General features: G+C 44.0%; 1 long non-coding RNA gene across 1 annotated transcript in view; it reads left to right on the plus strand.

Annotated features, from left to right (window-relative positions):
- Window positions 1-25,024, plus strand: part of LOC134348834 (uncharacterized) — a 77,135-nt gene that overhangs the window by 1,856 nt on the left and 50,255 nt on the right. The window contains exon 2 of the long non-coding RNA XR_010018497.1: window positions 12,099-12,192. This is a non-coding gene — a long non-coding RNA (uncharacterized LOC134348834). The remainder of the gene's footprint in view (window positions 1-12,098; window positions 12,193-25,024) is intronic.

Raw genomic sequence — 25,024 nt, forward strand, 5'->3', positions numbered from 1 at the left:
TGGAAGGAGAAAGCAGCCTGCATTTTTAGCCAGTAAACTTTCCTCATGAAATGTAGGTGCTTCAGAATGTTATAGGGTAGCACCACAGAAAATCCTGGAGAAACTCAGCAGTGCAAGCAACATCTGAGGAGAGAGGAAGAGTCGGAGCTTTTGGCCGACATCCTTCATCAGGACTAGAAAGAGAGGGGCATGAAGCTGGAACAAGAAAGTGGATGGAGGGAAGGAAGCACAATCTAGAAAGTCAAGTGACAGCTGAATGCATGGGAGCAGGAAGGTAGGTGGGGGGAGGGAGGATTAAGTGTGAAACATGGAGGTGATAGATGAAAAAAGTAAAGTGCTAAAAGAGAAGGAACTTGATTGGAGAAAGGGCAGGAAGAGATAGCAGGTGAGGAGGAGAGGAGAGGAGAGGAATGGGGAATGGAAATGGAAATGGAGAGAAGGGGAGGACAGAGAAATTACCAGAGACTGAAGAAAGCAACGTTCATGTATCAGGTTGAAAACTACCCAAATGGAATATGAACTCTCGCTCCTCCAACCAGGGAGTGGTCTTATCATGGCAGCAAGGGAGACCTTGGACAGATATGTTGGAATGGGATTAGGGAGTGGAATTAAAATTGTTGGCCACCAGGAAATTCTCCCTTTTGCAGACAGAACAAAGAATGTTATAGGTTATCTTTAGTGTGGAATAAAAATCTCATGTGTAATTACTTACCTCCTTTAATTTCAAGTCCAAGATAATTCAGGTGAAATCCCTGGCAGAAGAGTCAGAGTGAGGAGGATCTTTTTCAGCCAGATGGTGGTGAATTTGGGAAATACATTGCCAAAAAAGGCTGTGCAAGCTGTCATTGGATATACTGTATTTAAAGTAGAGGTTGATAGGCTCTTGATTAATAATGGAGTCAGGGACCATAAGACCATAAGATATAGGAGCAGAAGTAGGCCATTCGACCCATCGTGTCTGCTCTACCATTCAATCATGGGCTGATCCAATTCTTCCAGTCATCTCCACTCCCCTGCCTTCACCCCACACCCTTTGATGCCCTGGCTAATCAACAACCTTGATGCCCTTGCTAATCAACAACCTATCTATCTCTGCCCTAAATACACCCAATGACTTGGCCTCTGCAGCTACACGTGGCAACAAGTTCCACAGATTTACCACCCTCTGACTAAAGTAATTTCTGCACATCTCATTCTAAGTAAACATCCCTCATTCCTGAAATCATGCCCTCTTGTCCTAAACTCCCCTACCATGGGAAATAACTTGCCATATCTAATCTGTTCAGGCATTTTAACATTTGGAATGTTTCTGTGAAATCCCCCCTCATTCTCCTGAACTCCAGGGAATACTGCCCAAAAGCTGCCAGACATTCCTCATACGGTAACCCTTTCATTCCTGGAATCATTCTTGTGAATCTTCTCTGAACACTCCCCAATGTCAGTATATTATTTCTGAAATAAGGAGACAAAAACTGCCCACAGTACTCCAAGTGAGGTCATACCAGTGCCTTATAGAGCCTCAACATCACATCCCTGCTCCTATACTCTATTCCTCTGGAAATGAATGCCAACTTTGCATTCGCCTTCTTCACCACAGATTCTAACCTGGAGATTAACCTTCAGGGTATCCTGCACAAGGACTCTCAAGTCCCTTTGCATCTCTGCATTTTAAATTCTCTCCCCATCTAATTAATAGACACCCATTTATTTCTTCCATCAAGGTGCATGACCATACGCTTTCCAACATTGTATTTCATTTGCCTCTTCTTTGCCCATTCCCCTAAACTATCTAATTCTCTCTGAAGGCTCTCTGTTTCCTCAGCACTACCTGTTCCTCCACCCATCTTTGTATCATTGGCAAATTTAGCCACAAATCCCTTAATACCATAGTCCAAATCATTAACATATATTGTAAAAAGCATTGGTCCCAACACTGACACCTGTGGAACCCTACCGGGAACTGGTACCCAGCCAGAATACCCGCTCTCTGTTTTCTGCTGACCAGCCGTGTAATGTCAAGTTCACCAGCACCATAAAAGTTCATATTCTTCAAAAGCATTTCAGTGACTGTGAATGTTTCATGGAATGATCATCAACGTGACCATGACGTAGGCAATCAAGTGACCATGATCGTTCTTGGCAAATTTGACAACAGAATTGTTTTGTATTGCCTTCTTCTGGGCAGTGTCTTTACAACACTGGTAACCCCAGCCATTATCAATATTCTTCAGAGATTGTCTGCCTGGCATCAGTGGTCACATAACCAGGACATGTGATGTGCACCAGCTGTTCATATGACTATCCACCACCTGCTCCCATGGCTTCACGTGGTGTTAATCAGGGGGCTAAGCAAGTGTGCCACCTTGCACAAGGGTGACCTGCAGGCTAGCAGAGGGAAGAGGCACCCAGAACAACCAGAGGAAATGACATGGCTCAGCCAATTATTTAGAAAGTCCAATCACAAAGTCATCAGGGCCAAATTTTAGAAGATGATGTAATTCAATCATTATGGTTAGATGTATAGTCAGGTGAGATCTTAAAAGGACTTGACCGCACTGGAGAGAATGTGAAGGAGAATCATGAGGATGTTTTCTAGGATTGAACATTATTCAGATAAGAAGAAAGGCCGGAAATGCTGGGTTTGTTGGCTTTGTTGTGGAGGAAGCTGAGGAGAGACCTGATAGGGGTTCACAAAAAATGGGGGAAGCACAGGATATTAAGACACTTTACCCATTTGAAATTGATTTTTGTCATTTTCCAGCACGTAATTATAAAGGAGAATGAAATGTTTGTTACTCCAGATCCAATGCAGAATAATAAAATCACAGTTCGGAGAAGGAAGTCTGAGAATCAGAGCGGGAATGTGGTGGAAGCCATTTTGAATTTTTCATTTTTTTTTGTCGGAGTTCAGAGAGGCAGGACTGCGCAGGCGTGTGACATCTGACAGTGAAGTGGGAAGATTTAAAAGGTCAGAAATCCTGATTTGGGTTTAATTCAGAGAAGGAAGTCTGAGAATCAGAGCAGGAGTGCGGTGGAAGCTATTTTGAATTTTTCATTTTTTTTCCATCGGAGTTCAGAGAGACAAGACTGCGCAGGCGTGTGACGTCGGGCAGTGAAGCGGGAAGATTTAAAAGGAACACAGACTTATACAGTGGGCAGCATTGTTTGCGGGCTGCAGAGTGAGCCGGGAGCAGAGTGAGGGCTTTAGGGCTTTGGCTCAACGGCCTTAGGTGGAAACGGGTGAGGCAAAGTAGGTTTGGCTTTCATTTTTTCCTGCTGTTTGAGGAGAGGGGGAAGTATGAGTGTGGGGGCAGTTTGTTGTTCTTGCTGTCGGATGTGGGAGGTCCTGGGGTCTCCCAGCCTCCCAGACGTCCACATCTGCGCCAGGTGCGCTGAGATGCAGCTCCTAAGGGACCGTGTTAGGGAACTGGAGCTGCAGCTCGATAACCTTCGTCTGGTCAGAGAGAGTGAGGAGTTGACAGAGAGCAGTTACAGGCAGGTGGTCACACTGGGACCACGGGAAGGCAGACAAGTGGGTCACGGTTAGGAGGGGGAAGGGGAAGGGTCAGGTACTAGAGAGTACCCCAGTGGCTGTGCCCCTTAACAATAAGTACTCCTGTTTGAGTACTGTTGGGGGGCACAGCTTACCTGGGGGAAGCGACAGTGGCCGTGCCTCCGGCACAGAGTCTGGCCCTGTAGCTCAGAAGGGTAGGGAAAGGAAGAGAAGGGCAGTAGTAATAGGGGACTCGATAGTTAAGGGGTCAGATAGGCGATACTGTAGATGCAGTCAGGAGACCTGGATGGTAGTTTACCTCCCTGGTGCCAGGGTCTGGGATGTTTCTGATCGCGTCCAAGATATCCTGAAGTGGGAGGGAGAGGAGCCAGAGGTTGTGGTACATATAGGTACCAATGACATAGGTAGGAAAAGGGGAGAGGTCCTGAAAGGAGAATATAGGGAGTTAGGAAGGGAGTTGAGAAGAAGGACCGCAAAGGTTGTAATCTCGGGATTACTGCCTGTGCCACACGACAGTGAGAGTAGGAATGCATGAGGTGGAGGATAACTGTGTGGCTGAGGGATTGGAGCAGGGGGTGGGGATTCAAGTTTTTGGATCACTGGGACCTCTTTTGGCTCAGGTGTGACCTGTACAAAAAGGATGGGTTGCACTTGAATCCTAGGGGAAGCAATATCCTGGTGGGGAGATTTGTGAAGGCTGCTGTGGTGACTTTAAACTAGAATGGTTGGGGGGTCGGAATCAAATTGAAGGGACTAGGAGAGAGGAGGTTAGTTCACAAATAGAGAAAGCTAGCAGACAGTGTGTGAAGGAGGATAGGCAGGGGACAGAGATGAGGAGCACTCAGACAAAGATGTAGGGGAGAAGGTAGAAAAGGAGAACAAAGTTGTTTGCTCCATTAAGGATAAACAGAGAGTGGGAAAAGGTGGACAGTTTCTTAAATGCATCTATTTTAATGCTAGGAGCATTGTAAGAAAGGTGGATGAGATTAGAGCATGGATTGATACCTGGAAATATGATGTTGTAGCTATTAGTGAAACGTGGTTGTAGGAGGGGTGTGATTGGCAACTAAATATTCCTGGATTTCGTTGCTTCAGGTGTGATAGAATTGGAGGGACAAGAGGGGGAGGTGTTGCATTGCTTGTCAGAGAATATATAGCAGCAGTCCTATGGCAGGATAGATCGGTGGACTCATCCAGGGAGGCTATTTGGGTGAAATTGAGGAATGGGAAAGGTGTAGTGACACTTATAGGGGTGTATTATAGACCACCTAATGGGCAGCGAGAATTGGAGGAGCAAATTTGTAAGGAGATAGCAGATATTTGTAGTAAGCACAAGGTTGTGATTGTGGGAGATTTTAATTTTCCACACATTGACTGGGAAACCCATACTGTAAAAGGGCTGGATGGTTTGGAGTTTGTCAAACGTGTGCAAGATAGTTTTTTGCAGCAATCCATAGAGATACTAACGAAAGAAGGGGCAGTGTTGGATCTCCTGTTATGGAATGAGATAGGGCAGGTGACGGAGGTATGTGTTGGAGAGCACTTCGGGTCCAGTGATCACAATGCCATTAGTTTCAATATAATTATGGAGAAGGATAGGACTGGACCCAGTGTTGAGATTTTTGATTGGAGAAAGGCTAAATTTGAGGAGATGTGAAAGGATTTAGAAGGAGTGGATTGGGACAGTTAGTTTTATGGGAAGGATGTAATAGAGAAATGGAGGTCATTTAAAGGTGAAATTTTGAGGGTACAGGATCCTTATGTTCCTGTTAGGTTGAAAGGAAAGGTTAAAAGTTTGAGAGAGCCATGGTTTTCAAGGGATATTGGAAACATAGTTCGGAAAAAGAGAGGGATCTACAATAAATGTAGGCACCTTGGAGTAAATGAGGTGCTCGAGGAATATAAAGAATGTAAAAAGAATCTTAACAAAGAAATTAGAAAAGCTAAAAGTAGATACGAGGCTGCTTTGGCAAGTAAGGTGAAAATAAATCCAAAGGGTTTCTACAGTTATATTAATAGCAAAAGGATAGTGAGGGATAAAATTGGTCCCTTAGAGAATTAGAGTGGATGGATATGTGCGGAGCCAAAAGAGATGGGGGAGATTTTGAACAATTTCTTTTCTTCGGTATTCACTAAGGAGAAGGATATTGAATTGTGTAAGGTGAAAGAAACAAGAAGGGTAGTTATGGAAAGTATGACGATTAAAGAAGAAGTAGTACTGGCACTTTTAAGGAATATAAAAGTGGATAAGTCTCCGGTCCGGACAAGATATTCCCTAGGACCTTGAGGGAAGTTAGCGTGGAAATAGCAAGGGCTCTGACAGAAATATTTCAAATGTCACTAGAAACGGGGATGGTGCCGGAGGATTGGCATACTGCTCATGTTGTTCCATTGTTTAAAAAGGGTTCTAAGAGTAAACCTAGCAGTTATCGGCCTGTGAGTTTGACATCAGTGGTGGGTAAATTGATGGAAAGTATTCTTAGAGATGGTATATATAATTATCTGGATAGACAGGATCTGATTAGGAACAGTCAACATGGATTTGTGTGTGGAAGGTCACGTTTGACAAAGCTTATTGAATTTTTTAAAGAGGTTACTAGGAAAGTTGATGAGGGTAAAGCGGTGGATGTTGTTTATATGGACTTCAGTAAGGCCTCTGACAAGGTTCCACATGGAAGGTTAGTTAAGAAGGTTCAATCGTTAGGCACTAATATCAAAGTAGTAAAATGGATTCAGCAGTGGCTGGATGGGAGACGCCGGAGAGTAGTGGTGGATAAGTTTGTCAGATTGGAGGCCGGTGACTAGTGGTGTGCCTCAGGGGTCTGTACTGGGTCCAATGTTGTTTGTCATATATATTAATGATCTAGATGATGGGGTGGTAAATTGGATTAGTAAGTATGCAGATGATACTAAGATAGGTGGCGTTGTGGATAATGAAGTAGTTTTTCAAAGCTTGCAGAGAGATTTAGACCAGTTAGAAGAGTGGGCTGAAAGATGGCAGAAGGAGTTTAATGCTGAAAAATATGAGGTGCTACATTTTTCATATGTCACAAAATAGGACATACATGGTAAATGGTAGGACATTGAAGAATGCAGTAGAACAGAGGGATCTGGGAATAATGGTGCATAGTTCCCTGAAGGTGGAATCTCATGTGGATAGGGAGGTGAAGAAAGCTTTTGGTATGCTGGCCTTTATAAATCAGAGCATTGAGTATAGGAGTTGGGATGTAATGTTGAAATTGTATAAGGCATTGGTGAGGCCAAATTTGGAGTATTGTGTACAGTTCTGGTCACCGAATTACAGGAAAGATGTCAATAAAATTGAGAGAGTACAGAGGAGATTTATTAAAATGTTGCCTGGGTTTCATTTACTAAGTTACAGAGAAAGGTTGAACAAGTTAGGTCTTCATTCTTTGGAGAGTGGAAGGTTGAGGGGGGGCTTGATAGAGGTATTTAAAATTATGAGGGGGATAGATAGAGTTGATGTGGATAGGCTTTTTCCATTGAGAGTGGGGGAGATTCAAACAAGAGGACATGAGTTGAGAGTTAAAGGGCAAAAGTTTAGGGGTAACACGAGGGGGAACTTCTTTAATCAGAGAGTGGTAGTTGTGTGGAACAAGCTCCCAGCAGAAGTGGTTGAGGCAGGTTCGATGCTGTCGTTTAAAGTTATATTGGATAGCTATATGGACAGGAAGGGAATGGAGGGTTATGGGTTGAGTGCAGGTCGGTTGTGCTAGGTGAGAGTAAGAGTTCGGCACGGACTAGAAGGGCTGAGATGGCCTGTTTCCATGCTGTAATTGTTATATGGTTATATGGTTATAATAAGCATAATGCATTAATGTAAATATCTTTGCCATAGAGGGAGTACAAAGAAGGTTCACCAGATTGATTCCTGGGATGGCAGGTCTTTCATATGAAGAAAGACTGGATGAACTGGGCTTGTACTCGTTGGAATTTAGAAGATTGAGGGGGGATCTGATTGAAACGTATAAGATCCTAAAGGGATTGGACAGGCTAGATGCGGGAAGATTGTTCCCGATGTTGGGGAGGTCCAGAACGAGGGGTCACAGTTTGAGGATAGAGGGGAAGCCTTTTAGGACCGAGATTAGGAAAAACTTCTTCATACAGAGAGTGGTGAATCTGTGGAATTCTCTGCCACAGCAAACTGTTGAGGCCAGTTCATTGGCTATGTTTAAGAGGGAGTTAGATATGGCCCTTGTGGCTACAGGGGTCAGGGGGTATGGAGGGAAGGCTGGGGCGGGGTTCTGAGTTGGATGATCAGCCATGATCATAATAAATGGCGGTGCAGGCTCGAAGGGCCAAATGGCCTACTCCTGCACCTATTTTCTATGTTTCTATGTTTCTATAAGATCAGCTTATATACATGGACTGATTATATGTTCAGTACTGTGCAAAAGACTTAGGCACATATATATAGCTAGGGTACCTAACCATTTTGCACAGTACTGTGTTTGCCAACGTGGAGTGAAGAGCAAGTTTGTAAATCTACTGGCAGGAAAGGATGCTGGAAATGGTAAAGGCAGAGCACCACAGGAGGGGTGTGGAACAGGTGGTAGAGAAGGACTGCCAGGGGTGGGAGTGGTGCGAGTGCAGACACACCCAGCCCTGAGACAACAGGCAAGTTCATTTCATTCCAAACAATGGGGTTGTTGATCATTACAGAATGTCTCTCTGGTGCTTCCCACTCCCTCCCCTCTCCCTTCCTCTTTTCGCAAACATGATTGCCCTCTCCCTGCCCCCTTTCCACTCTCTGTCCATCATAGAGACCCATATCAGAATCGGGTTTATCATCACTCATATATGTTATGAAATTTGCTTTTCTTTTGCGGCAGCAGTAGAGTGAATACATAAAATTTCTACAGTACTGTGTAAATGTCGTAGGCACCCAAGCTATATATATGTGTCTCAGACTTTTACACAGTACTGTATATAAAGTGACACTAGATGCAAAAGTATCTGTTTATAAGGTGACTCTAATAGGAATTGATGAAATAGTAGAGGTGGGAGATGTAGTGCGGTGAGTTAATGGGTGAAGTGTTAATCAGCCTGACAGCTTTGGGAAGTAACTGTTTTTGAGTCTAGTGGTCCTGGCATGAATGTGGCATAGCCTCTTCCCTGATGGGAGTGGGACAAACAGTCCATCAGGGTGGGTGAGTCCTTCACCATATTGCTATTCACAATATTCATCATAATCAACATTCCTTAAACCTGAAACATAGATTTAAGGTGAGATGTAAGAGGGCTGGAGAAGATCTATAGATAGGAGATTGCAATTTGAAATGTACTCCCTGAAAGGTGGTGAAGACATGAACTCTCACATTTCAACAGTATCTGCATGAGCACTTGAATCGCCAAAGCATATAAAATTATGGACCTACTGCTGGTAAACAGAAACAGTATAAATGAGTACTTAAGTGTTCAGCTTGGATGGACTCCATTAGTTCTCTGAGGTGGAAGGAAGGTATCTCTTGGTTCTACTTCAAAGAAGATCAGGAAGGATCTCTTGTATGCAACACAATATCTAACAACAGTGAAACTCAAGCAACAGCAAAACTGATTACCTGGATATTGTCACAGTTGTTTCTGTTCAATGAAATTCAGATATTGTTTTCTGATACAACAGTGATCTCATTTTAAGAATGCTTTTAGATTAGATTAGATTAGATTATGAGGACACGCAGTCCTCTTTTATTGTCATTTAGTAATGCATGCATTAAGAAATGATACAATGTTCCTCCAGAATGATATCACAGAAACACAAGACAAACCAAGACTAAAAAAACTGACAGAAACCATATAATTATAACATATAGTGTTACGTACCCCGTAACTGGGTTGCCAAACCAGCAGAAATGGATCACTCGGTTGGAGTCTGGAGTACTAGAACTAAGAAAGTTTTATTCAAGAAACAAGCAACACAGTAATCGAAAGGATAATAAATGCAACAGTTCAGCGATGATAAACACACATGTGCACAGAATTAAGATAACAGCATCAATCAAGCTCTATCGTTGTCTAGGGGTAAATGACCAAATTTCAAAGTGACTCAAAGTTCAGTCCAGTTTAGTAGTTCAGTTCGCAGTAATCGTTGCCATGGCGATGGACAACGTGGGGGAAGAGAGAGATAGAACAGGAACAACTGATCATTCAGACACTGCTTCACTCACAGACCGGCGATATGGCTCACAAGCAACTTTTGGGCGGGTCCTTGGTGATGTCACCTGAGGTCACCGACTTTGACCCCTCCTCCAGATGCGGTCGATCCTCTGCAGTGAACCCGGCACCCAGGCAAGGGTGGACACACACCGGGTTCCCGCTGATCGTACCTTTCCACCCTGTGCGTTGTCCGGTACTTCTCACCACTTGTGAGAGGCGTACCGCTTCCAGGGTCTCGTTACCTCGGGTGGCGTGTGTCCTGCCTTAGCGAACCGGTCCCTTTTTATCCCCCTGCTGGGGTATCGCCTGTCCATCACTTCAAACAGTTCAGGGTTCAAAGGGGGAGCCGCTCCAGACAGCTCTCTCTCCCACGTCCCTTCATTACACATCTCCAGACGCTGCTCCATTGTTCCTTATCTCTCCTTCCCCTGAGGGCAGGTGGCAGACCACTTGCTGATGTCACTGATGCTAACCCAGGCCAGCAAACATCTTAATTTTATGTGTATTCTCGTCACAATAGTTACAACAGTGCAAAGCAATACCATAATTTGATAAAGAACAGACCATGGGCACGGTAAACAAAAAGTCTCAAAGTCCCTCAAAAGTCCCACCATCTCACGCAGACAGTAGAAGGAAGAGAAACTCTCTTCCTGCCATGAACTTCCAGCGCTGCAAACTTGCCGATGCAGCATCCTGGAAGCACCCAACCACAGCCGACTCTTGAGTCTGTCCGAAAACTTCAAGCCTCCGACCAGCCCTCTGACACCAAGCACTGAGCACCATCTCTGCCGAGCGCTTCGACCCCAGCCATGGCAACAGGCAACAGGCAATAGGCAAAGCTGAGGATTTAGGGCCTTCCCCTCCAGAGATTCTCAATCGCACAGTAGCAACGGCAGCGAAGCAGGCATTTCAGAAGTTTCTCCAGGTGTTCCTCCGTTCTTCTCATGTCTGTCTCCATCAAATCAGGATTGTTTTTTGAATGCTTTTGGATATCATGATTTCAAAAAATAAAAGGAACATTGTCATACAAATTCTTTCTACCTGAGCAAATGCATATTCCACCTATCCTGCTAAATTACAGAAGGTCAAATATTCTGGCCTTTAAATAACACTGCAGAAGGTCTAGTGCGTGAAATTGCTGGCTTTGTATTTTAGTGGATGTGCTGATTCATCTAAAAGAAATGAATTTATGCCTCTATTAAGCTAGCAAATGTGTTCAGTATTCAAAATGCAATTATTCTGCAGTTTGATTACGTGCCCAGAGAATTGTTTTGTTTCAATTATTGATAAGAAAAAGGGTCAGAGCTTGCTGGCAGCAATGAGTCATCTGCACACAGCACTGACATATAGATAATACTGTGCAAAAGTCTTAGGCACATATAGATAGCTAGGGTACCCAAGACTTTTGCACAGTACTGTAATAATTTTATGTATTGCACTGTACAGCTGCCATAAAAAAAACAAATTTCATGACATGTGAGTGATGATAAACCCGATTCTGAAATGGGTCTCTATTGTGGACTGAGAATGGGAAGGAGGCAGGGAGAAAGGAATCATGGTTGCGAAAAGGGAAGGGAGAGGGAAAGGAGTGGAAAGCACCAGGGAAACATTCTTTAGTGATCAATAAACCAGTCACTTGGAATCAAATGATCTTGCCGGTTGTCTCAGGGCTGGCTGTGTCTGCACCCGCATCACCCTCCCATGCTCTTGGCACTCCTTTTCTGCCACCCGTCCCACTCCCCTCCCATAGCACTCCAGAATCACCATTCCCAGCACGCTTTGCTGCTGCCAGATTTACAAACTCACCATCTGCTCCATATTGACAAAGGTCTTAGGCACCTTTGCTATATATATCACACACATTATATATCATATATATATTGCAAGTCCCATGAAATGACAGGACAATACAGTTCACTGGTGCTACAGAACTAAAATGTCTCACCTACCCTGAGGTGGAAAAGCTTTGCTACCTGGCTGGGCCACAGTACAGCGTCTTGCAAGCTGACAAATCTGTGAATATTGAATGATTCTGAAAATTGATGTCAACCAGAAATGCAAAAAAAAAAGAAAAAAAGTTAAGGACTTTTTTTTCCCCTAATAAAGCAAGTGGGAAGGGTAGGTCACGTGAGGGGGAAGATGCAGGCCGGTAGAGGGCAGTGGTGTTGGAGCAGCTGGGTGGAAGAGAAGGGGACCAGGATTAGGATGGAGAGTGACAGGGGCAGGTCCTGACACTGGTGGCAAACTTGTGGTGGGAGGGCAAAGCCTTTGTGTCAAACTGCTGTGGCAATAACATTGAGAGTTGCTAGTGGTTCCATGTAAGCTTAAAGTTCAAAGTTCAAAATAACTTTATTACTGAAAAATGTATATGTCACCATATATTACCCTGAGATTCATCTTCTTGCAGGCATTCATAGTAATACAAAGAAATACAATAGAATCAATGAAAAACTACACACAAAGACTGACAAACAACCGAAGCATAAAAGAAGACGGTGTAAGTAAGTAAGTGTAAATAAATAATACTGAGTACGTGAGTTGTAGAGTCCTTGAAAGTGAGTCCATAGGTCGTGGAATCAGCTCCGAGTTGAGGTGACTGAAGGGTAATAACTGATCCTAAGTTGGTGGTGTTTACCTGCTGGAAAGGTCCAGCCAAACAAGCAATTTAAAAGTTCTTGAAAAATGAACTGAATTTAATTGTTTTTCTTTAAAATGCTAAATAATTTAATTCCAAATTGAGAAGTCTAAATGTCCATATAAAGGAGAGAAAGATTTCCATTGGGGTGCAACTTATAACAAAGTTGTTAAATTATTTCTTGACAAATTTTGTTCCATTCAAATGCCCCAGAAGTGTAAGGTCTATAACTGAACCCTCAACCATTTCAGCTTTCCTGTATTTTATTCCAGTAAATGATACTTTGGCAATCTAATTGCATCTTTGCCCATATTTAGTGTTTTCCACAGGTTAATTAACATTACAATATTGCTTTAGAACACAAGCGCATTCAGCTGCATTTTCCAAGGGACTTGATTTTTATTAGGTGTTTATTGATTTTAATCAATGTAAATCCTTTGAGTGCAACAAAATATGGCAAGCAGTCCTTCACATCTTCAAGATATTCCAAAGATTTTTGCAGTCAATTAGGAATGTCTCAAGTGTACTTGTTGTTGCATTGTTGATAAAGTAAGAAAGTGATTTGTACTGTACATATCAAGATCTCACAAGCACCAATGGATTTTGCTGACGAGAAGCACAATCCATTATCCACACAGCCCTGTTCTTACCTTAACCAAATTTAGAAGGCCAATATCACAACTCTCCACTCTGTTCAGTTGGGTAGTGAGGCCTAGGTAGTGGCCAGGCTTCTGGTAATAGAATATGGAGACCATTCACCCAGCCTGTCCTTGTTAGGCTTTGACAAAGGGCAAAGGTGGAACCAAAGCTTGGCATGCCATTGATTTTAACCGTTCTAAATTTTTAATTTTTTTTTTATGTAGAGTTCCAGCATGGAACAGTCCCTTCTGGCCCAATGAGCTGCACAGCTGGCAATATTGAAACCCATGTGTGGAGGAAAGACTGACCCTGATATAGAGACAGTAATGAGAGTTTATTCATAATGATTCCAAAAGACCATCAGTGACTTGGTCAAGCAACACTGCGAAAAGTAATATTCTCAAAACGAGGACCCCATGATTAGTACTAATCAGGCAGCCGATTAAATAATACAAGTCACATGAAATCCCTGTACCTATCAAAATAAACTTAATGAGCTGATACAGAAAGCACTAGAAAACCACATTACAAAGAGCAAGTCACTTGGGAGAAACACAAGGAACTTTAAATGATTAATGACTTTCATTTAACAATGATTAACTGTTTCAGGTGCTCTAAAACCTTTGGAGCCCAATGCTCTCCAGCACAATGCACAGGCCCAATGAACTTATTACATGCCTAGCAACCCAACTAGCCAAATCATAGGACAATTTACAATGAACAATTCCAATAATCTAAGTATGTCTCCAGAATCAGGAGTATATGGGCCACGACATACAAACTCCTCACAGACGGCATTGGAATTAGAAATCTGAACTTCAACACCCTGAGCTCTAATAATGTCACACTAATGGTCACATTGCTGTAGTGAGTCTCTGAGACATTTAAAAGGACCAAATAAAAATAAAATAAACAATAATAAGTATAGTTAACGGAATCTGATTAGACCTGGGACACTGTCTCCTGAGGAACTTTATCACATTGTCTTGTAGCCGGGTTGATTGACCTCCAATTACAAGACTAGGGCAGGACAAGTAGAAAGCTAACAATCAGCACCATTGTTAGTAGCCTCAGTAAGTCTTCAGTTTATTGACCACAAAGAGGAAGAAAGGTGGACATGACACACAATGGAAAAAAAATCTCCCTTTTTTCACTCTGATGCCTTAAAGATTCAACATTTAAATGTCAGGGCATCACACAGGAATAAAACAGCATGATACTTGATTCAAAAGTGATAATGGCTTCACAGCATTAGAGAGAATGAAAGAAAATACATAATTTTTCAAGTGCAGACAAATAAGTCTCACACAGACTAGCTGAAGCTGTGATTGAATCCCTTGCCTTTGGAAAATACTCAGAGGAACATTTATTTTTCTTTCTTTCTTTTTTAATTGAAAATTACTCATGAAGCTCATCATTAGATGAGAAAGGATCACTTGATATATTGTTGAGACACATCAGCATCAGTGGCTCCTGATGCAGTTCGCACATGTTACCAAAGCTGCCTACAATCTCTCTGAAATGAGAGATGAAAATGGAGAGCAATTTACTCTAAGTGCCAGGCACCACTGTCCTCCTATCAAATACATATTTCACTCCAGGACCCCAAGACCTGTGGTTTGGCAAAACTCACTTGTGACATGATTCTGGTGTGTGCCACCAAGAAAGTGGATAAAATTGTTTAACCGCTTGCAGCTGGGAATGATGTCAGCTGCCTGGGGAGATCTTGGGATAAGGTGTGGGAAGGAGCAATTACGGAGAAAGATAGTTTGTCTTTGTAATTTGCTTGTGTTGGAGAAGGAAACAAGAGGGACCAGGGTGAGACAGAGTTTCAGAAAGCACATTAATTTATTAGGCTTCATTTACACTTTGAACACAAAGGCAATTTGCCATTAATATAGAATTTTCATGTAGGCTTCACTGTTTGTTCTTCAGAATGAGCACAAATCTCCATGTTCCATGCCTTATTTAAATTAGATATCTTTTTTATAGGAACTCAGTTTCTGTACTAATGTGTTTTGATGCCTCATGATATTATGCTTCCATTGAAGAGGTAGTTTGATCCGGGACTCACCAGCTCATCTCCTTAGACACTTTCCTGGGACTGACAATTGATTTTGATTCTAGGTTCTGAGATAGCTAAATAAGCTTTTCACAGATGTAGATTTCCATTGCTTATGCACGGCCTCAATTTGCTTTCAATACCTGCCCTTGAGATTCAAAATAGCTCCTTCTTCCCCCTGTGGCCGAGGGTCAGAGACTCCCAGGAGACAGTAAGCATATTTTATTTTTTTTAACACACCCGCAAAACGCTGAAGGAATTCAGCAGGTCAGGCAGCCTCTGTGGAAAGGGTTAAAAAGTGGTGATGTCTATATTTTGATGGAAGTGTTCTGATACTTGATATCTATGAGGGAAAGAAATGTAAATGTAAGTGTATCTGGAAATTGAAAGTTTTGTTATGCTGAGCAAAAAAAAATTACAAATTATTTTAAAAAAGTCAAAGTTTTGGGCCAAGACCCTTCATCAGGCCTGGAAAAGAAGGGGGAGGAAGCTAGAAAAAAACAACAGGCTGGAAGGTGATAGGTGAAGCCAGTTGAGGAGGAATGTAGTCTGGAGGTGAAGAGGCTGGATGAAGTGAGAAGCTGGGAGGTGATTGGTGGAAAAGGAAAAGTGAGGAGGTGATAGATACTACCTATAGAGAGGCAGTGGACAGCACGCCTGTGACAGTCCCCCTCAGAAATCGATACATGGTTTTGGATACTGCTGAAGAAGCTGACCTGACAGAGGAGGACCACTGTGAATGAGACTCTGGCATTCTGCCCAGTGCCGCAATCAAGAGAGCAAGGAGAAATGCAGTAATTTTAGGGGATTCCATAGTAAGGGGGACGGACAAGAGATTCTGCGAGCCGGACAAGGATACCCGGATGGTGTGTTGCCTCCCTGGTGCCAGGGTATGGGATGTCTCAGATCGGGTCCAGAGAATTCTGAGGAGAGAGGGCGAGCAGCCAGAAGTCTTGGTACATGTTGGTACCAATGACATAGACAGAAAAAGAGAGGAGGTCCTGAAGAATGATTACTGTGAGCTAGGAAGAAAATTGAAAAGCCGGACCTCCAGAGTAATAATCTCAGGATTGCTGCCTGAGCCGTGCGCTAATGAAGGTAAGAATAGCAGAATTAAGCAGATGAATGTGTGGCTAAGTAACTGGTGCAGGGGGCAGGGCTTCAAATTCTTGGATCATTGGGATCTATTTGGGGAGGTATGACTTCTACAAAAACGATGGGTTATACCTGAACTCAAAATGTACTAATATCCTGGTGGGATTGTTTAATATAGCTGTTAAGGAGGGTTTAAACTAAGTTGGCAGGGAGAAGGAAACCAGGGTGTTAAGGCTGAGGAAGAGGAAAACAGAAATAAGTCAAAGATACTGTGCAGCAAAGATGATAAGAAGGACAGGCCGGTGAATATACAGGATAATTTGTTGCGAGATAGAAATATAGCAAATTCGGTAACAGACACTGAACTAAAAGTACTGTACTTAAATGCACGCAGCATTAGAAATAAAGTGGATGACCTTGTACAGCTACAGGTTAAAAGATATGACATTGTGGCCATCACCGAGTCACGGCTAAATGATGGATGTGATTGGGAGCTGAATGTCCAAGGATGCACAGTGTATAGGAAAGACAGGAAGGTAGGTAAAGGGGGTGGTGTGGCCCTGATGGTGAGCAACAACATTAAATCACTAGAAAGAAGGGACATAGGATCAGAAGAGGTAGAATCATTATGGGTAGAGTTAAGAAATGGCAAGGGTAAAAAGACACTAACAGCAGTTATATACAGGCCTCCAAACAGCAGTCGGGGTGTGGACTACAAGTCACAGCTGGAAATAGAAAAAGTGTGTCAGAGGAAAATGTCAAGATAATTATGGGGGATTTTAATATGAAAGTGGATTGGGAAAGTCAAGAAGGTACTGGATCTCAGGAGAGAGAGTTTGTAGAATGCCAACAGGATGGCTTTTTGGAGCAGCTTGTCCATAAGCCCACCAGGTGATTGGCTGTTTTGGATTGGGTGCCGTGTAACGAACCTGAGGCGATTAAGGAGCTGGAGGTAATGAAATCCCTTGGAAGTAGTGATCATAATATGATTGAGTTCAGTTTCAAATTTGAAAAGGAGAAACTGGTATCAGGTGTATCGATATTTCAGTGGAACAGGGGAAATTACAGTGGTATGAGAGAGGAACTGGCCCAAGTTGATTGGAAAAGTAAGCTAGATGGAGGGACGGCAGAGCACAATTGGATGAAATTCCTACAAGAAATAAGGAAAGTGCAAGGAAAATACATTCGAAGAAAAAAGGAAATCATGAATGGAAAAATGGCACAAATGTGGCTAACGAGAGAGGTTAAGGCAAAAATAAAAGCAAAAGAGGCGGCGTACAAGGAAGCAAAAATTTGTGGGGAAAATGAGGACTGGAAGATTTTTAAAAACTTACAGAAGGAAACTAAGGAAGTCATTAGGAAAGAAAAGATGAATTGTGAAAGGAAGGTGGCGATTAACATAAAAAAGGATACTAAGAGTTTTTTTTAGAACATAGAACATAGAATAGTACAGCACAGTACAGGCCCTTCGGTCCACAATGTTGTGCCGACCCTCAAACCCTGCCTCCCATATAAGCTCCCACTTTAGATTCCTCCATTTACTTGTCTAGTAGTCACTTAAACTTCACGAGTGTATCTGTCTCCACCACTGACTCAGGCAGTGCATTCCACGCACCAACTACTCTCTGAGTAAAAAACCTTCCTCTAATATCCCCCTTGAACTTCCCACCCCTTACCTTAAAGCCATGTCCTCTTGTATTGAGCACTGGTGCCCTGGGGAAGAGGCGCTGGCTATCCACTCTATCTATTCCTCTTATTATCTTGTACACCTCTATCATGTCTCCTCTCATCCTCCTTCGCTCCAAGGAGTAAAGCCCTAGCTCCATTAATCTCTGATCATAACGCATACTTTCTAAACCAGGCAGCATCCTGGTAAATCTCCTCTGTACCCTTTCCAATGCTTCCACATCCTTCCTATAGTGAGGTGGGAAAAATATGAGGTGGTTTAAATATATGAAGCGCGAAAGAGTGACAAGGGTAGATAGAGGACTGTTTGAAAATGATGCTGGAGAAATTACAATGGGTAACAAAGAGATGGAGGAGGAACTAAATGAGTATTTTGCATCAGTCTTCACAGTGGAAGACATGAGCAATATACCTGATAGCCAGAGGTATCAGGGAATAGAATTAGGTACAGTCAAGATTACTAGAGAGAAAGTGCTTGGGAAGCTAAGTGGACTAAGAATAGATAAGTCTCCCGGTCCGGATGAGGTGCACCCAAGGGTTCTGAAGGAGGTGGCTTTGGAGATTGTGGAAGCATTGGAAATGATCTTCCAGGAATCAATAGACTCTGGCATGGTTCCAGAGGACTGGAAGGTTGCAAATGTAGTTCCGCTGTTTAAGAAAGGAGAGAGGCAGCAAAAAGAAAATTACAGACCTATTTGTCTGACATCGGTAGTTGGAAACCCTAACCCTAACCCTCAAGGACGAGGTTATGAAATACCTTGAGGTGCATGACAAAATAGGCTAAAGCCAGCATGGTTTCATGAAGGGAAGATCCTGTCTCACCAACCTATTGGAATACTTTGCGGTAATCTCAAATAAGATTGTCAAGGGAGAGGCTGTGGATGTTGTGTATTTGGATTTTCAAAAGGCCTTCGATAAGGTGCCACATATGAGGCTGCTTAATAAGATGAGAGCCTATGGAATTACAGGAAAGATATTGGAATGGGTGGAGCATTGGCTGATAGGCAGAAAACAAAGGGTGGGAATAAAGGGATCCTATTCTGATTGGTTGCCGGTTACTAGTGGTGTTCTGCAGGGGTCGGTGTTGGGGCCGCTTCTTTTTACAATGTATATCGATGATTTAGATTATGGATTAAATGGTTTTGTGGCTAAATTTGCGGATGACACCAAGATAGGTGAAGGAGCAGAAAGTGTTGAAGAAACGGAAAGGTTGCAGAGAGACTTGGTCAGTTTAGGAGAGTGGGCAAAGAAATGGCAGATGAGATACAATATTGAGAAATGTACGGTTGTACATTTTGGAAGAAGAAATAATCGGGCAGATTATTATTTAGATGGGGATAAAATTCAAAAATCGGAAGTGCAAAGGGACTTGGGGGTCCTCGTGCAGGATACTCTAAAGGTTAACCACCAAGTTGGATCGGCGGTAAGGAAAGCGAATGCTATGTTGGCATTCATTTCAAGAGGAATAGTGTATAAGAGTAAAGAGGTGTTGATGAGGCTCCATGGGGCATTAGTGGGACTTCATTTGGAATACTGTGTGCATTTTTGGGCCCCCTATCTTGGAAGGGATGTACTGATGTTGGAGAGAGTTCAGAGAAGATTTACGAGGATGATTCCTGGAACGCAGGGGCTAACATATGAGAACCGTTTGTCAGCTCTTGGACTGTATTCATTAGAGTATAGAAGAATGAGAGGGGATCTCATAGAAACATTTCAAATGTTGAAAGGGTTGGCCAGAGTAGATGTGGAAAGGCTGTTTCCCTTGGTGGGTGAGTCCAGGAAAAGAGGCCACAGTCTTAGAATTAGAGGGTACCCAATTAAAACAGAGATTAGGAGAAATTTCTTTAGCCAGAGGGTCGTGGATTTGTGGAATTCGTTGCCACATTCAGCTGTGGAGGTCCAATCATTGAGAGTGTTTAAGGAGGAGATTGATCGGTATCTAATTAGACAGGGTATCCAGGGATATGGGGGAAAAAGCCGGAAATCGGAACTAGATGAGAGAATAGTTTAGCTCATGGGGGAGTTGCGGAGCAGACTCGATGGGCCGATGGCCTACTTCTGCTCCTTCGTCTTGTAATCTTGTCTTGTGAAAAGGGCTAAAGAAGAAGAAATTTGAAACAAATCTACATTCAATTGCTTGGTCTTGCTGACATTGTGTGGTTGCTAAAACATCAAACAACCAGCTAATCTCTATGACTCCTGAACAAGCCAATGTTGCATCTAAAATTCTGCCCACAGCAGTAGTGTCATTGGCAAATTTGCGGAAGGAATTTTAGCTGCGCTCATCTATGAGTGCAGGGAGAGTAGTCCTTGTGCATCCTTGTGTTGTGACTGCGTTGACGTCAGCGATGACAAGATGTTATTACAGATACACACTGACTGGGGTCTCCCAGTGAGGAATGAAAATAAACTCAACGGGTTCGAATCTCTTCCCCTTGTGTGTTGTAACATTTGGCTGTGATACATTTCTGTTCACTGTTTACTGAAGGTGACTCTTCTGGAGATAATTCTGTATCTTGGGTAAGTTACATTCAAAAACATTTTGTCTGATTGTCAATCTTTTCTTCATCTTTACCCTCCAACCTTCCTTCAGTAACACCAAAGGATTGATTGTGGAGATGCCCTCTTCTCATTTCTGCCATCGGGGGGGAGGTACAGGAGCTTGAAATCACGCACTCTATAGTTTCTTCCCCTCTGCCAGCCGATTTCTGAATAGTCCATGAACCCGTAGACGCTATTTTCCCATTTTGCCCTCACTTTGCATTTTTTATATTATAGACAGTTCTGTGCAAACGTCTTAGGCACATGTACCTGTATATAGCTAGGATGGCTAAGACTTTTGCACAATACTGTAGTATTTTTATGTATTGGACTGTACTGCTGAGACAAAAAAAAACAGATTTCATGACGCAAACAACAGGAATTCTGCAGATGCTGGAAATTCAAGCAACACACATAAAAGTTGCTGGTGAACGCAGCAGGCCAGGCAGCATCTCTAGGAAGAGGTGCAGTTGACATTTCAGGCCGAGACCCTTCGTCAGGACTAACTGAAGGAAGAGTGAGTAAGGGATTTGAAAGTTGGAGGGGGAGGGGGAGATCCAAAATGATAGGAGAAGACAGGAGGGGGAGGGATGGAGCCGAGAGCTGGACAGGTGATAGGCAAAAGGGATACGAGAGTATATAGGGACTGGACATCCATGGTGAAAATAAAGCGGTGGGGGCCAGGGAACTTAAAATCATCGAAAAGTTTAAGAGTGTGAGAAGTGTCACGAACATAGATAGGAAGGGATTGAACAAGGGGTGATAAAACCGTGTCGAGGTATGCAGAAACGAGTTCGGTGGGGCAGGAGCAAGCTGAGACAATAGGTCGACCAGGACAGGCAGGTTTGTGGATCTTGAGTAGGAGGTAGAAATGGGAAGTGTGAGGTGTGGGAACTATAAGGTTGGTAGCAGTGGATGGGAGATCCCCTGAGCGGATAAAGTCAGTGATGGTGTGGATTCCATCCCCCATTTCCCTGGCCCCCACCGCTTTATTTTCACCATGGATGTCCAGTCCCTATATACTTCCATCCCCCATCTCATCGTAGGTCTCAAAGCTCTACGCTTCTTTTTGGATTCCAGACCTAATCAGTTCCCCTCTACCACCACTCTGCTCCGTCTAGCGGAATTATTCCTTACTCTTCATAATTTCTCCTTTGATTCCTCCCAATTCCTTCAAACTAAAGGTGTAGCTATGGGCACCAGCATGGGTCCTAGCTATGCCTGCCTTTTTGTGGGCTTTGTGGAATAATCTATGTTCCGTGCCTATTCTGGTATCTGTCCCTCACTTTTCCTTCGCTACATCAACGACTGCATTGGCGCTGCTTCCTGCACGCATGCAGAGCTCGTTGACTTTATTAACTTTGCCTCCAACTTTCACCCTGCCCTCAAGTTTACCTGGTCCATTTCCGACACCTCCCTCCCCTTTCTAGATCTTTCTGTCTCTGTCTCTGGAGACAGCTTATCCACTGATGTCTACTATAAGCCTACTGACTCTCACAGCTATCTGGACTATTCCTTTTCTCACCCTGTCTCTTGCAAAAACGCCATCCCCTTCTCGTAATTCCTCCGTCTCCGCCGCATCTGCTCTCAGGATGAGGCTTTTCATTCTAGGACGAGGGAGATGTCTTCCTTTTTTAAAGAAAGGAGCTTCCCTTCCTCCACTATCAACTCTGCTCTTAAACGCATCTCCCTCATTTCACGTACATCTGCTCTCACTCCATCCTCCCGCCACCGCACTAGGAATAGGGTTGACCTGGTCCTCACCTACCACCCCACCAGCCTCTGGGTCCAACATTTTATTCTCCGTAACTTCCGCCACCTCCAACGGGATCCCAACACTAAGCACATCTTTCCCTCCCCCCCCCCCTGCATTCTGCAGGGATCTCTCCCTACGCGACTCCCTCGTCCATTCGTCCTCCCCATCCCTCTCCACTGATCTCCCTCCTGGCACTTATCCGTGTAAGCGGATCAAGTGCTACACATGCCCTTACACTTCCTCCCTTACCACCATTCAGGGCCCCAAACAGTCCTTCTAGGTGAGGCAACACTTCACCTGTGAGTCGGCTGGGGTGATATACTGCATCCGGTGCTCCCGATGTGGCCTTTTATATATTGACGTGACCCGACGCAGACTGGGAGACCGCTTTGCTGAACACCTACGCTCTGTCCGCCAGAGAAAGCAGGATCTCCCAGTGGCCACACATTTTAATTCCACATCCCATTTCCATTCTGACATGTCTATCCACGGCCTCCTCCCGATTAGGAAAAGGGGAGGTGCAATGAGACCTGGGTGTCATTATACACCAGTCATTGAAAGTGGGCATGCAGGTACAGCAGGCGGTGAAAAAGGCGAACGGTATACTGGCATTTATAGCGAGAGGATTCGAGTACAGGAGCAGGGAGGTACTACTGCAGTTGTACAAGGCCTTGGTGAGACCACACCTGGAGTATTGTGTGCAGTTTTGGTCCCCTAATCTGAGGAAAGACATCTTTGCCATAGAGGGAGTACAAAGAAGGTTCACCAGATTGAATCCTGGGATGGCAGGTCTTTCATATGAAGAAAGACTGGATGAACTGGGCTTGTACTCGTTGGAATTTAGAAGATTGAGGGGGGATCTGATTGAAACGTATAAGATCCTAAAGGGATTGGACAGGCTAGATGCGGGAAGATTGTTCCCGATGTTGGGGAGGTCCAGAACGAGTGGTCACAGTTTGAGGATAGAGGGGAAGCCTTTTAGGACCGAGATTAGGAAAAACTTCTTCACACAGAGAGTGGTGAATCTGTGGAATTCTCTGCCACAGCAAACTGTTGAGGCCAGTTCATTAGCTATGTTTAAAAGGAAGTTAGATATGGCCCTTGTGGCTACAGGGGTCAGGGGGTATGGAGGGAAGGCTGGGTTCTGAGTTGGATGATCAGCCATGATCATAATGAATGGCGGTGCAGGCTCGAAGGGCCGATTGGCCTACTCCTGCACCTATTTTCTATTCCGTCTGAGTAGCCTCCAACCTGATGGCATGAACATCGACTTCTCTAACTTCCGCTAATGCCCCACCTCCCCCTCGTACCCCATCTGTCACTTATTTTTATACACACATTCTTTCTCTCACTCTCCTTTTTCTCCCTCTGTCCCTCTGAATATACCCCTTGCCCATCCTCTGGGTCTCCCCCGCCTTGTCTTTCTTCCCGGACCTCCTGTCCCATGATCCTCTTGTATCCCTTTTGCCAATCACCTGTCCAGCTCTTGGTTCCATCCCTCCCCCTCCTGTCTTCTCCTATCATTTTGGATCTTCCCCTCCCCCTCCAACTTTCAAATCCCTTACTCACTCTTCCTTCAGTTAGTCCTGACGAAGGGTCTCGGCCTGAAACATCAACTGCGCCTCTTCCTAGAGATGCTGCCTGGCCTGCTGCGTTCACCAGCAACTTTTATGTGTGTTGACAGATTTCATGACATATGTGAGTGATGATAAACCTGATTCTGATATGGAGGCAGGAAACAAGGAATCATAATTGGAGAAAGGCAAAGTACTTCACATTGACAAATTAACAGTCACACTAATAGTCTTAGGCACTTCAGCAATATATAAATATGTACCTTAGACTTCTGCACAGTATGATATATAAATTCCTTATTGTAACATTCAGCAGGAGATTCGACTGGGAGAAGTGAGCAGACGCAGTAGCTCATCATCGCTCAAGACCACAGAGAAGGTTTCGGAATAAAAGGAGGAGACAGCCTAGCAGAGCGGTCACCAGAAAAGCGTGAGGCAGAGTAGTAGGACTTTGGCAAGGATGGGCCTAGGCGATGGGAGGAGATAAGTTACTTTCATTTCTCTTTTTTCCGCTAACTTATAAATAGTGGGTATGACTGTGAGGCCAGGTTTCTGCTCTGGATGTCAGATGTGGGATGTCCGGGAGACTTCCAGCCTCCCTGATGGCCACATCTGTGCCGGGTGCATTGAACTGCAGCTCCTTAGAAACCGCGTTAAGGAACTGGAGCTGCAGCTCGATGACCTTCGGCTTGATAGGGAGAGTGAGGAGGTGATCGAGCAGGTAGTCACGGGAGCGGATAAGTGGGTGAGGAGAGGGAAGGGTGGGCATCAGGTGGTGGAGGGCACCCCTGTGACTATCCCCCTTAACAATAAGTACTCCATTTTGAGTACTATTTTTGGGGGGGACCTACCTGGGAGAAACAACAGTGGCCCTGCCTCTGGCACTGAGTCTGTCCCTGTGGCTCAGAAGGGTAGTAAACAGAAGAGGATGCCAGCAACAGTAGGGATCTCTATAGTTAGGGGGACAGTTAGATGATTCTGTGGACACGGAAGGGAAACACAGATGGTAGTTTGCCTCCCAGGTGCCTTAGTTCATGATGTTTCTGAAGGCATTCACAATATCCTGAAATGGGAGGGTGAGCAGCCAGAGGTTGTGGTACATGTTTAGTACCAATGACATGGGTAGAAAAAGGGTGGAGGTCCTGAAAGCAGCATACAGGGAGTTAGGAAGGAAGTTGAGAAGCAGGACTTCAAGGGCAGTAATCTTAGGATTGCTGCCTGTACCACGCGACAGTGAGTATAGGAATAGAATGACGTGGCGGATAAATGCGTGGCTGAAGGATTGGAGCAGAAGGCAGAGAATCAGATTTCTGGATCATTGGGATCTCTTCTGGGGCAGGTGTGA

This window comes from Mobula hypostoma, chromosome 7, assembly GCF_963921235.1.
Source record: "Mobula hypostoma chromosome 7, sMobHyp1.1, whole genome shotgun sequence".
NCBI classification, from domain to species: domain Eukaryota; kingdom Metazoa; phylum Chordata; class Chondrichthyes; order Myliobatiformes; family Myliobatidae; genus Mobula; species Mobula hypostoma.